The 13,998-nt window shown below is 35.1% G+C and overlaps 1 protein-coding gene and 1 non-coding gene across 2 annotated transcripts in view; both read right to left on the bottom strand.

Annotated features, from left to right (window-relative positions):
* TET2 (tet methylcytosine dioxygenase 2) overlaps positions 1-13,998 on the bottom strand; it is a 102,380-nt gene that overhangs the window by 49,842 nt on the left and 38,540 nt on the right. The gene's annotated exons all lie outside the window — the stretch shown is intronic.
* On the bottom strand, positions 6,850-7,007 carry LOC134386732 (U1 spliceosomal RNA). Its single transcript, XR_010024550.1, has one exon. It is a non-coding gene; the product is annotated as a U1 spliceosomal RNA (small nuclear RNA).

The following is a 13,998-nucleotide window of genomic DNA, read 5'->3' as shown; positions in this document are numbered from 1 at the left end:
ACACTGACACTAAAGGGGTTACTCTAAGTATTAAGTGAGATACGTGAAAGACAAATGGAATGACTCTCTAGTCTCCAAACAGGTGTGCATCTTCTGTTCTCTGCCTCTGCCCTCCATTTACTCCTTCTTACAGGATTTCCCTCCCTACCTTTGAAGGTTCAATTAAAAATTCATCTCTACCATGCCTTTTCCTGGTTCCTCTCAGCCAGAAGGACTGTCCTTTTCTTCTATACACGCTTTTCATTTAGACCTGTGGTAGGACACCTTGCCCATAGTGTCACTCTCATTGCTCTTTTTTTTTTTTTTTTTTTTTTTGGTGACTGGTGAATGCAGGGATCCAAACACTTTACCTTAGTGTTATCAGCACCACACTCTGAGTGAGCTAAGTAGCCAGCCCTCATTGCTCCTTCTTAGTATCTTTAAGTTCCTCTTCCTCTGCTTATTGCTGGTGACCTCAGGGTTCTGGTCTAGACTCTCTTCTCTTTAACATTTATTCATCTAGTTATTCACTTATTCAACAGACAGTTATATTCAAAGTATTGTTCTAGGTTCTAGGGATGTGGAGGTGAACAAGGTAGTCTGGGTTCATTCAATAGTTAAGTTTATTTAGACACACACATAGCCAAATGAAGACAATCTAAGTGCTATGAAGAAAATATATCTGATATTTATTTTCAGATAGAGAGGGACTAAAACAGAACTGAGATAGAGCAATTAGGGAAAGACTCTCTTGATCTGCTGACATCTATCTGAACTGAAAATGCCAATTTTAGAATGAGATGAGCTGGGGAAGAATGTTTCACTCAGAGGGAACAGAAAGTACAAAGGCACTGAAGCATAAATTAGCTTGGCATTTCTGAGTAACAGAGAAACAGGTCTGGTTGGTTCTAGTGAGCAAGAAGTGGTTTGAGATGACGTTAAAGGTATAAATAGGCCAGGTAGAGGCAAGGTGTTTGGACATTTTAAAGATCACTCTGGTTGTTGTATAGAGAATGAACTGAAGCCATACACAGAAAGTAGATGCATGAAGTTTGAAGACTGCAGTAATCCAAGAGAAAGGGGGATAGCATTGGAGATGCAAAGAAGTAAATGGATTTAGGACACATTTGGAGGCAGAAACAAAACAACTTGGTAATGGATTGGATATGAGGGAGTGCATGAAAGGGAAAAAACCAGGATAATGCCTAGAATTTTGGCTTGAGCTATAAAGTTGGTGATGGTGTCTTTTACTGAGACACAGGTGAACAGGAATAACATGATTGATGAGGAAATTAAGATTTCTGTTTTGAACAAGCTAAATTTGAGATGCATATTATCATTCAAGTGTTTGTATTAGGCAGGTAGTTGGGTATACAAGTCAAGAACTCAGTAAGAGGTCTAAGCTGGAAATAACTTTGAGCTGCATCACCCTCTCAGTGGCACTGATATCCATATGACTAGATGAGATCACCCTTACAGAGAGTGTAGCTGGAGAAGGTCGTCCAAGATTGGGCTTAAGAACATTAGAATTTAGAGACTGTAAAGAAAAACAAAAGTCAGCAAGGTGACCCAAAGATGGCCAGAAAGAACACTGAGATAATCATTCATTTGCTGGATGACCTACGTTATGCTCACAAACTCAAGGAGCAGATCAATTTCAGATCTCTACTTCTAACCTTCAGCATAGTTCCCAATTCAAATTTTCAATTATTTTCTAGTTATCTCTATCTGGATGACTCCAGGCAATCCAAACCTGTCATCTGTATTCCCTATTAGAGTGAGTGGTACTATCATTTCTCCAGCTACTTAAGAAGAAAACTTGGATGTTTAATTCTTTCTTTCCTTTTACTAACATACTATCAATCACCAAGTATTGGTTTTACCTTCTGGAATCCAAAAATTATCCACATCCTCACTCTTACTACCATGGCTTATGGTGTTACCCTCTTGTTCCAGGATTACTGCACAGTTCACTAAATGGACTTCTTGCCTCTAGTCTTGCTCATCTTCTACCTATTCTTTATACTGAAGCCCAGTGTTGTACACCATCTATTCTCTACTTACTTACAACCTTTCAGTAGATCCTCTTAATCCTCCATACCTCTATACTATTTTTGTTTAAAATAGTTCTTTCATGGATATCTACAAGTTTAAGATTTCTAAATTTTCTTAAAAGCATCCTCTATTATGAAAATTTCTTCACTATAAAAGAGTAAAATCAGTTATTTTAATTCCACTAAGAAAAACAAAAAATACAGGAGACATTTATTGTCAGAATTTTGTACTGTTTCCATTGTGACAAACCAACCTAGCACATATATCATTTTAGTTAAAAGAAAATTGTTGGAAGCAATCATGTCAGCCGTGGACCTTGCATCAATGGGCATACAGAATATTTAGACTTCTAGCCCTACAGGTCAATCCACCTGACTATTTAATATAAAGATCCAAAGTCAGTGGGCTCTGTGTCTAGGCTCATTCAGAGCATCTCAGTCAGCCTAAGAACAGAAAATTTCAGATTTCCTCCCTATCTGGCTGAAGACTCATTTTGATACAGAAACCTGTTATTACACTTGGCTCATCCTACAACAATTCAAACTTCAAATAATGTTAATGAGATACAAAAGTAATCACTGATAAACAAACTAAAACTGAGTGAGCCTGGAATAAGCACTAAAGGTATATAGATGAAAAATATTCATGTAGACATTTATCTCAGCATATTCAGTTTTGCTGGAAGTGGCCCTCACCCAAACATATATACACCATGCATGAAGCATCTATGTATATTTCTGCTGTGCATGTTGTAATTTATTAAGTACCAAGCTTAACTAAACTGGCATGCACTTAGATTGTTTTTCAGCGTGTTAAAATTTAACACCTTTGTTTTCTTATTCCCGTTTCATTTTAAAACCGTTATCACTTTTTTGAATTCGAGGTTGTTATTTCCTGACAGTTCAATTCTTTGGTGGAAAGAGACTTTTAATTGGTACCAAGTTTCCTGTTGTTTCCTCTATGCTATGACAGGTTATCACGTCAAAAAGCAGGAAGATACATACCAAAGGACAGAATTCATGATAAATTTATCCCAAATCTTGAGATTAATTGGAAACACTATCTACTCCTATTTTACTCTTCTTGCTATAAACTAGTAAATAAAATTGGGCATGCTCAGGAACTTTTTCATGATTGGAGAAGACTCAAGAAATGTAAGATGGTTAAGTGGGTAAACTAAGATGCCCTAATTAGATTTTTTGATTTGTTGCACATAAAAATCAATCATGTCTCTCTATGTCCCTCATACTTCACTTAAAGGCAAGAAAAATAATTACATGATAAAATTAAATGAGAAAACCAGAGTGTCCCAATTTGGGAAACTGACCCTTCAGGACTTGAAGTGTAATTCGGAGAAATATGTTGAGTCCTGCCCAATGCTGGCCATTTGGATTGTCCACAAATGGACATCTTCTACCACTTCCCACCAAAACAAAAAACACATGAAAATATTCTAAGTCAGAAGAGTGAGAAAATTAAATTTTATTCTTACCCCTCTGAACTTTATTTGTTGTGCTAATGCCTAACTGCATAATGAAGGTATTTACAGTGACTTCCCCAGCAGAAAAGGTTGAATTAGGAAAGTAGCAGGACTGTTTCCACCTCTGAAACCACAGAACAGAATTGCCATCATGATCGATCATTTGTTTCTTTTTATAATCCCTTAATACAGACACTGAAAGGGAAGCCATGGACAAAACAGATTGAACATGCTTTCCACTTGTCTTTTAATACTCCCTCTTTTTTCCTCCTTCAACACAAATACCAGAGGACCTATGCAATACAAAAAACAGTTTAAAACAGTTTAAAATCTGTTCGTAATTCTGGATGCATTTCAAATCCTAGCAAATTGTTTTCTGTACCTCCAATTTCAGTTCACTTTAAGGAGAATTTCTCATAGTTATGGCTTTCATGTTTGTGCTAAAGCAATTTCTTACATATTTAAGTTTATTACCAAACTAGAAACTCATAAGATGAATTTTTGCCTTAATTTCTTATACATTTATAGCATTAGTCCTTAAGCTTTGTGATTTGAGAATCTTATGAAAGTAAGTAGTCCTCTCCCCTAGCAAAATTTATGTAAAATTTCAGGTGAGTTTATAAATACCCATATATTAATGCTTAGAATCCTTATCAGTTAAAGTTTTTAGCTTTGCAGTTTCATTTGAAGATTTCAACTTGAATTTGAAATGTAAAAAATGTTTACTCCAAAGCATCCTTTATAAGATTTGGCTTATTTCTGTCCTTGTGAGATTGGCTGGTAATTTATTCTCTCTTCTTGAAAGCCTGCTTTCTATTTTAAATTTCCTTGAAAGCAATATCTAATATTAATGCCATTTAAGGAGCTAATTTCCATCAAGTCCACGAAGAAAATTAGGCTGGATGACTTGTAGAAAAATGGGAACAGAAAGGCCAATATCTAAGCCCTCTTCCCAGTAAATGATTAAAATAATCAAAGAAAAACAAAAATTAGAAGAAAAAATCCTGCATTGACACTAAAATACCAGGGAATAGTGCCAGCTGAGAGGCAGAAGGTTTGGAGAATTTCTAGATAAAATGCAGGTAAACCCACATTAAAGGACATCACTGACGGCCTAATCACAGTCCTTCTTCTAAAGCTATTATTATTGTGGCATGCTATAGAAAATAAGTTAAGAAAGCCCTATCAGACTGCTCTGCTCCATCCCCCCTTATTTGGAGGGCATGAGTTAGGGCTGACAAAACAAACAGGGGAGAGGGAGACTTTGCAATTGAAGCCCTCCACCTCTGCATCATGAGGGGTAAATGGAAACACAAAACGGAAACTCAGCAGTGCTATGGTATCACACTCTCTGAGCTACCTACTCCTGTGGCAATCACACCCTGACACAGGGAAGAGTCTTTCCAACCAAAAGTTCCCCTCCTCCTGCATGGCAGCAGGGCTAAAGGTGAGGGAGGCTTTTAGAAAAAGATATGTGTTATTGAACCACAAAGCAGCCAAAGGCAGCAGTGCTGGGCAAAGGAAGTACAAGAAAGCTTGGGGGTGGTGGGTCTCTTCTCCAGCCTGGCTTCTCAGTCAGTGGGCTCTCTTAGACAAGATAGCTGAATTTCCTAAAGTGGTAGGGCTCCCGAGGAGAGGGGAAGGTCCAAACGGGATAGAGCTCGTCACCAACCAGGTGAGCTGAAGCATGCACACACAAAAAAATCTGACACAACCAAATTATGAACCTGGACTAGAGGCCAGGACAAGTAAAAGAAAGATTCGAAGCAGGTGGGGGGGGGGTGGGGCCAGGAATATTAAGAAATATTTTCAACAAACAAAAAGTTTTCAGTGATAACGTTCTAAATGCCCCACTAAGAGAATGTTTTGAATATTCTCAGAAGATTTTTCTATACTTTTGTTGGCATAGGTGAAACAGCTCTCCTTCATGGATGTGTGAATAGGGGAAACAAATCTAGAACAGTATCTATGAAAAAGAAAAAACAAACCTTGAACTGAGAAGAAAATAAACATATTACTCAATAGTAGAAGAACATGCTTTCAGAAATGATTTGCTTAGTATTCTAGAAATAAATTTTAGACTTCACGTGCCTTATTCTGCCAAAGAAAAGTTTTCATAGGTACTCTTTGAAACAGATAAATGATTAAATTAGAAAACAGACTGAAATTAAGAACATCAACAAGTTAAGAAAAATAATGCAGTAACAATTTCAAAACAATATATAAAGCAGTATTAAAAGAAACCTAAAACAGAGTACTGCAAATAACAAAATTAGTTAAGTGGAGAACAAGCTGAAGAGATTTTTGTTTCTTTTCCTAAATAACCCTTTGCTCAAATAAGAAAGTAAAACTTTGAAATAATAAATTTCTGAAAATAACGGTACTAAGTACAGCACATTTCAAAATGCTGTAGCCAAATTATAAGTACAGCCTTAAAACCCTTGTACTGACAAATAAAATAGAGCAAAAATAAATGATTTAATTATTCCAAATCAATAATTTAGGAAAACAAACTTAAGTAAGGATGAGAAAAGTAATTAACAAAATTAATAAGAGAATTAAGTAAGAACAAAAACATATAGTAGGCTTAATAAATAAGTTCAAGAGTAGGTTATTTGAAAAAGAATCTAGTGAATAGAAATAGTAAGGCTATTAGGAAAAAAATCCACATAAAATAATTAGTGTAGACAGAGGTGCTGTATCTACAGACACTGAAAAATAGTGAAAGAATAGTACAATGCCATGTACTTTAGACCAATAAATTAGAAAACCTAGATAGACTGAATGTTATGAGGAAACAAACTGCTAAAAGCATCTCAAGTAGAAATATAAAGCCTAAATAAATTTATGCCCATGAAAAATATTCTTTAATCTTTTCAAATTATTATTCTGTGATTGGATGTAAAGCCCATACTCTTTCAATGCTCCAGGAAACATATGACTCTTATGTCATATATTTTACAATGCACAGAAAAAGAAGGGAAAATTAACAGATCCCTCCAGCAGTAAATTATTGTGAGTAGTTGACAGCACTATTTTCTATCGACTGTATGCCTGATATTGCATGGTGTCTGTATTTTTTGGGTACCAGTAGTTCACTATTCTCATAAATATCTACTAAATATGTACTAGGATTCAAGATTCTTTTCCCGGAGGAAGAGATACTCTTAAAGCATCATAAGAAAACAATGTGATTAGTTTTCTAATAGATTACATACAACATGCTTTGGAGAAATAAAAAAAGGGGGGGGGGGAGGGAAGAGAGATTAAATTTGCCTCAAGGAATTAGGGATGACTTCACAGAGACTATATATTACTTTTTTTCCCCTTTGATTCAGGGAAGAACCCAAATGCAGTCTCCCATGGCCATAAATTATGCAGTTTCCCACATTGGGGAAATTATATGGGCCAGCATACGTGGGGTGCAAAGGATGAGCCACATTCTAGGAAAACCGTCTTTGCGATCATGGTATATCCTCTGCCAGGTGAGAGAGAGAGAGAGAGAGAGAGAGAGAGAGAGAGAGAGAGAGAGTGTGTATCCTTTATTAAAATTAAACAAAACTTACTCAAATCTTACTCAAGACATTTCCTCAAGGTCCTTAATCATGGCTCTTGCTCTAGGTATTACCTGCTGCTTGGCAGCATTGGTACTATAATTAGGAGTTCAGGTAGGTGTATTTCGCAAAGCCAGGCATTCTCTTCTGTGTAAATATACAAAGACCTTATTCTGGCACAAAGCACATTCAGTTCCCAACTGATTACAGTATTGATTAGTATATTTAAAAAAAGAAAATATAGTTACTTTCCAGTAAATACATAGCTTAATAACCACTTTGTTTTCCAACTATCTTCTAAACTAATTTGGTACTTTGTGTATTCTGGTGAAATCATATAGGCTGCATATGAATTTATATGGTCTATGTAAGAATGGAAGTAGTTCTTAACTTAGCGTAGCATAAGCATATGGTACTTTTTTATTCTTCTCTCAAATCTTATATAAAAATGGTTCAAAGGAACTAACTTGATATTAATAGCACTTTCCCGACTCTTTTCCTTAGTCACTAAATCAATGATAATCATTATTCATCTACCAAACATTTATTGATAAAGATCAGAATAAGAGTAAGAGAGAGGTCCAGTACTTCTGAGCTCAAGTCCATTAAGTCCATGAATAACTATGCAATTCTAATGTTTCCAATGACATCTCTTAAGACACTTAAAAACATTTGGCATTACAGCTAGACAGGAAAAGTAGGTTCTACTGGTGTACAGTAGTGCTAAATATCTGTAATTACACATTGTACACATGTATTAAAATATAACGCTGTACCACATAAATATGTACAATCAATACATTTCAATTAAAAAATAAATAAATTCCTTTAAAAATAAAGAGGGGAAGAAAAAGTAAAAATATTTGGCCAGATATCCAAATATACTTGATACTTTTATTTACTAATACTCTGCAATGTTCCAGAAAATGTTTATATTTACTATTTACAGTTTGTCTCCTATAGTTAACAGCCATTTCATGTTTTCACAATAAAATTTATGGTGTGCACATAGTATCCACTACTTTGTTGACAGTAATCCTATTATAAAACTATGGACGATAAAGAGGCGGTATGTTGTAGTGAGGGACAGACCCAGTGCCACCAGTAATTCAATACTCCACCTTGAAGCAGTCACCTCACTTTTAAGAAGGCTCAGGCTTCCAAAGTGAGGGCTATATAATTTTCACATTATTTTTAGCATCAGATATCCATTAATTAAGATAAATACATGTTATTTATCCACAGTTTTTGCAAGTCTTTTATAATAAAGTTTGAAGAGATAGCTATGTAGGGACATATTTATGTACATTTTTAACTCTGCAAACTAGTTCACTGGACAAAATGTCTGTGTTCGCAATATGTCAAGGACTATGAAGAAGATGTGGACAGGTGTTATTGTGCAAACTATGAAGTGATTTCCAAGGTTATGCAAACCTGGAAGGCAAAAGTTGGTAATCTATAGATTTTGGATAAAAGTGTACTGTTAATGATAATCAGGTTTAACTACACTGGCACCTCAACTTGGAGGTGACCTTCTGTTGCTTTATACTTTGCTTAGTAAAATTCATAATTAGCAGTACTGAAAGCCCTTCAGTAAAATTAAGTTTTAAAAAACCATAACTCACAAATAAACAATACCTTCACTTACAAAATGTTTAAATATTATCAACTGATAATTTTATTTACTAGAAGCTGTAGTAATTGAGCACTGAAATGGGAATAAAAATAAGCATAGCACAAATGTACCTTCTATTTACTATCTTTTAAATCTTTTCTTTTTTGCCTCACACATCTATTGCGTTATTTATTACCATGCATAAAAATAGTTACACTTTCCATAAACTTTTTAGGAAATACATTGCTGTAAACAATACAGCAATTAAGTTATATAAGTATGAACCACTTCAGTAAAAAACAATTTAATTATGTACTTGGGGGGGAAATTGGTACCTTTTTTGAAAAAGAGGTGATTTTGTTTTAAAGTCCAATTCATCCAACTTTAAAAAATGTCAAATCTAATGTCTCTAAATTAAACTCTTTATCTATAAGTATTTATATGATTCAGATAAATAACTAAATTTAAATCTTCTTTCAGTCTTCAAGGGGTTGAAGGATTCAACAACAGGGACTTCAATCATGGTATTACCAAGAATCTCAAGACATAATTATCTTATGAACATAAAACTTAAAGCCTGAATATAAAATAAAAACAAAACAAAACATAAACACCTCAGCAAAGTCAACCTTCTTTCTCATTTTGATTAAAAGTATGACCTGGGAGTTAAAAATATACTTATATTATTAACATCAGACATATGGCTTCTGACTTTATTCATTGGGAAGAATAGGTAGAGGTGTGCCTAAGCTGGATATTGCATATGGGTGGAAAAGAAAATAGTATTAGTTCTTTCTCAACAAATTTCATGTTCTCAATGAAGTAGGAAGCAAGCCAGTGGGAAAAACTGAGGGAACAATGTTGCCTGTGTGTGTGCATATGTGCAAGTGTGGAGAGGGATTCAAGATCTTGAGAGGACGGCCAGAGTTTTTTTTATGAGTCCTTCCAAGACCCTCACCAAGACTGAAGTACTGTATGTGCCTTTGATTGAAAATTGCAAGTGTTAGATACACACAACATTAATTTTGTGATCACAGATTTGCCTGGAAAATCACTATTTGTTCTCCCAATCTTCTCAATATTAAAAAAATCTTCTAAGATAACTCATGCTATTTTCACTTTCTGAGAAATATCTGGTCAGATTAACATTTGTACAGGTGGGTAAACATATCTAGTGTCTTTATTTGCATTGCTACTTTCTTTCAGTATACAAAGTATTTTCATAGTGTTTCTGCTTAAAATATCCTGAGATCAAAAGAAGCAACTAATACTTCACCTGTTGATGAGGAACCCGAAACACAAAAAAAGTGAAAATAACTTTCATAGGTTATTTTAGCATGGCTTATGTGTTCTAAACTCAAAGGATGCGTCATATGTGAATGTACATTAATGCAAAAAATGCTATAAAGCTTTTTGTGAATTTAGGGATTGCCAAAGTTCTCAGCTGAATCCTGTGAGAATATCAATGATCTTCTCTAATTTAGTCTCTTGGGATACAGAGACTACTAAAACCTGTGTGGGCCTTAACACACACACATGACACCATACATAGAGAAGTTTTGCTTTCACATAGCTCAGTCATGCCTTATATCATACTGTGGAATGTGTAATGGAGAGAATAAAGAAATGCATAAAGAATAGTAGAACTATTGGAAATAGAAAAACATTCTCTTTTTTAATACACTTCTCACTTGCTAGATAATTACATTTTATTAAAAATAAGAAAACAAGTAAAAAACAGATAGCAAAAAAAAAAAAAGGTTGAAGAGCACTGCTTTAAATGATCTCTAGAGTCTATTTTTGTTTTAAAATCCTGTGACCCAAAGGATAAATTGAACAGGCTTGCTAGACTAACTGTGGATTTTAGTTTATAGGAATGGTTTGTGAGGAAGGAACATTGAAGTCTTCATTCTAAATTCTAAATCATTATTTATTTTTGAAGAGTGATCAGGAGCCTGATCTAGAATATCAAGCGCAGGGTTCGATCTATTTCCTATAGGCTAACAGTTTTGTAGGTCAATAAGAAAAGCTGTTTTTCTTCTGAAAAATAAACAGAAAAAGAGCACGATATAAGAAATACCTTTCTTCTCAAACTACTGAACAGATAGAAAGATGATTTACTTGAAATTAGGAAACTTCAATAATGACTATAGGTGGGAGAAAATGATTAAGTCAAGAAGAGTAAAGCTTCAAAACAAGTTAGATCTGTGTCATGAGAGAGGGTTAAAAATGTCCACATTAATTAGAAGAATGGCTACAAGACATGCTAATAGGCGAGTCACACCATCTAATCCTATTCTCCACAAGCAAGCTGGCAAAATACAAATCACTAACACCACAGGGGTGGGGGTTGGGGTGGGGGAGGGTGGGATTCTCAGTACGGAGATGTGGAGATGTGGGGCTAGACCAGGTTCTGTACAGCTGAGGATATGATCTTACGGAAGTCATGTAACATATCTGGATATCCTTTTTCCTTCCATAATGTGAGAAAACTGGACTAGCTCATGTCTAATGGTCCCAAATCAATAATGCTTTGATTCTCTGTTACTCCCAGTTAGTATAAAAATATACAATTTGGATACATACATTCTCATGCAAACAATTTTTGCACTGTTAGTTCTTACATAGATTTTAATGCAAATTGAAGAACAGCTTTTACAAACAGTTCTGCCTATACGTGAAATATTACATAAATTTTATCTTTAGTAGCATTAAGCATTAAGGATATCTATATTGGATTGTCTTCCCTCACTCACCTTGAATTCAAACTCACAATATGCCCCCAACTTCCCTATTTCTTTTAATGCCAACACTTAATTGATCATTTAAAAACTTTAAGAGAAATCTTTGACTCTTCTCCATCTTCTTTGTGCAATTAGTAATTAAATTCTCAAGATTTTTCCTTAAAATACATAAAATCTGTCATCTCTTTTCAAATTCTTATCTGTCTTATCATAATCCATGTCTTCAATCTTACTCCCGAATCACTCCAACCACTACCTCTATCTCCCCACTCTTCTAAATTTGTCAAAATAATAATAATGCTAAAGATGTGAATTCACCTTGCTACTCACCTGTTTCAATCGTTCCCCAGTATCTGAAGGCTAGTATTTAATCAGCTTTAGTTTGACCTTAGGGTTTTGCAAAATTTGGCCTTACTCTGCCTTTCCATCCTCGCTCACTACTTGCCCACGTGAACTCTATACAAGGTAGCCTCTCCTCCATTTGCCCTTTGCCTGGCCCACTCCTGCCCTCAAAGCCTTCATCCTTATTTCTATCTGTGGGAATGGCATTCCTTATTATCTATCCGAACTCATTCTATCCTGCAAGATTTAGGCCATGCCTGCCACCTTCCCTTGTGAAGCCTGTAACTGTTATGATCCAGAAAGACCTTACCATTCTGGAACTTCCAAAGTTCTTATCCATATCACTTACTTGGGTATAATAAGCTACATAAGATGCTCTAATTCTTTTTGAATCACTCTGAGAACCTTTTACTACTCTAGGTTTTTTTCTATATCTTTATCAGATTTTACTCAAAAGATAATCTTCTTACGAAGCCTCCCTTGACTACTGTATCTTCAATTATTACCTCACCATGCAATCCAATTTCTGTTTTCTGCTTTATATTTTTATGTTAGCACTTCTTGGTATTTAGCATACTATACATTTTTATTCACCTTGTCTGTTTTGCTTATTTAATGCATCTCCAACTCCTATTTGATGGGTGCTCCAGAAATACTTTTGAGTAAATTCGTATTTTAAAAACTGAAAGCTGGACTAGCTGGTTAGCTCAGTTTGTTAGAGCACTATGATATAACACCAAGGTCACGGGCCAGCCATCAAAAAAAACAACAACAACAAAAATAAAAACTGAAAACAGTAAGGATAATAAATAATGATCATAATACAAATGCTAATATATAATTGAAAACTTACTAAATGTCAGACCCTGTACATATTATCCATAAAACCATTGTATTATTACCCACTCTCCTCCTTGTCAAATAAAGCAAAGCTTAAAGAGGTTGAATAATTTCCCTCAAAACACACTCCTAATAAATGTACTAAAAATAAACCCTGGGATTTTTTGCTACTGAAAGTAAGTGCTAGGCTGAGTTTATCCAGCTATAAAAAACTGAATGCAAAACAAGAACTCCTCAGAGAGCTACTTGTAACATCTTTTTCCCAAGCAGCTAACATTTTAATTTCTTGTCAGTAATTTATCATATACTTTTCCATAAAAGTTTTGCAGTTCCTTTCCCACCCGTCACTTCTAAGAAGAGAAAATCTTCTGACTAATGTTATGACTTCATTAAAGAGATAAAAAGTCCATTTTAAAAGTATGTTCTCAGTTCTCCTGCAAAGGACAAGAACGGAATGAGTGGCGCCAGTTCTCACAATATGAGGTAAAGCAATCATTAAGGGAGGAGGGAAAAAGTAAAGAATGCTTTGTTCATAATTACCTAAGATTTTCCAGCATGACAGGGGAAAGAGGAAGTCTATTTTCAGTAACAATGATTACTCTAAAAATATTAACATGCAAGGGGAAAATTTTCATTCTGAGTTACTACTGTGTCGAGTTCTCTTTCCCTTACAGGCTGACTTAAAATTCCAACAGTAGAGAAGTAATCTAGGCAGATGCACTTGCCCTATGTCTTGAAAATGGTAACATCCAGGAATCATGGGAGTTTAACTGAGGACACAAAGAAGTATCAAGTGGCAGAGTGGATACTTATATCCTCAGGCGTCTGGAGGGAGGGCAGAGTTATAGAAAAAAATGCCTAATTCTTCCTATTTTCTACCTAACCTCCAGTTTCTTTCTACAATGCCTCTATAGCTTTAACTGGCTTACAGTACACACAAACGTATATAAAGTAGCATTCATTCCAGTCTTCACCTTAAATATTTTGGGAAAAATACATTAGTTACCTACTTCTACACATGTATATGAACAAAAAGGGTCTGATAAATAACCTCTAGGTTGAGACACTCATTGGCAGGCTGTGGCATTCACAGCAAATTGATAATTCTAAGAACGTGATGAAAAAAGTATTTGTTATCTCTCTCTCTGCCACTGCCTCTATTTGTATTTTCAGAAAAATCAAATGAAAAATCACATAGGCTCTCCTGAGATCTGCCATTTCATATTTTCGTTCTCTGCTAGCTGTATGGTGCCAAATTGTCATGAAATTTCAGTGCCTAGGCTCTATAGATGCATACTTGTCAGACCAGCAAATAACCACAAATACCACTTATCTGGTCCTTAGCGAGACTGTGACAAAGTGGCCGTTAGTGAGGTAAAAATAGAGAAG

Source organism: Cynocephalus volans, chromosome 9, assembly GCF_027409185.1.
Source record: "Cynocephalus volans isolate mCynVol1 chromosome 9, mCynVol1.pri, whole genome shotgun sequence".
Classification (NCBI taxonomy): Eukaryota; Metazoa; Chordata; class Mammalia; order Dermoptera; family Cynocephalidae; genus Cynocephalus; species Cynocephalus volans.
Note: the sequence above shows the minus strand (reverse complement) of the source record. Positions and strands in the feature narration are given on the sequence as shown.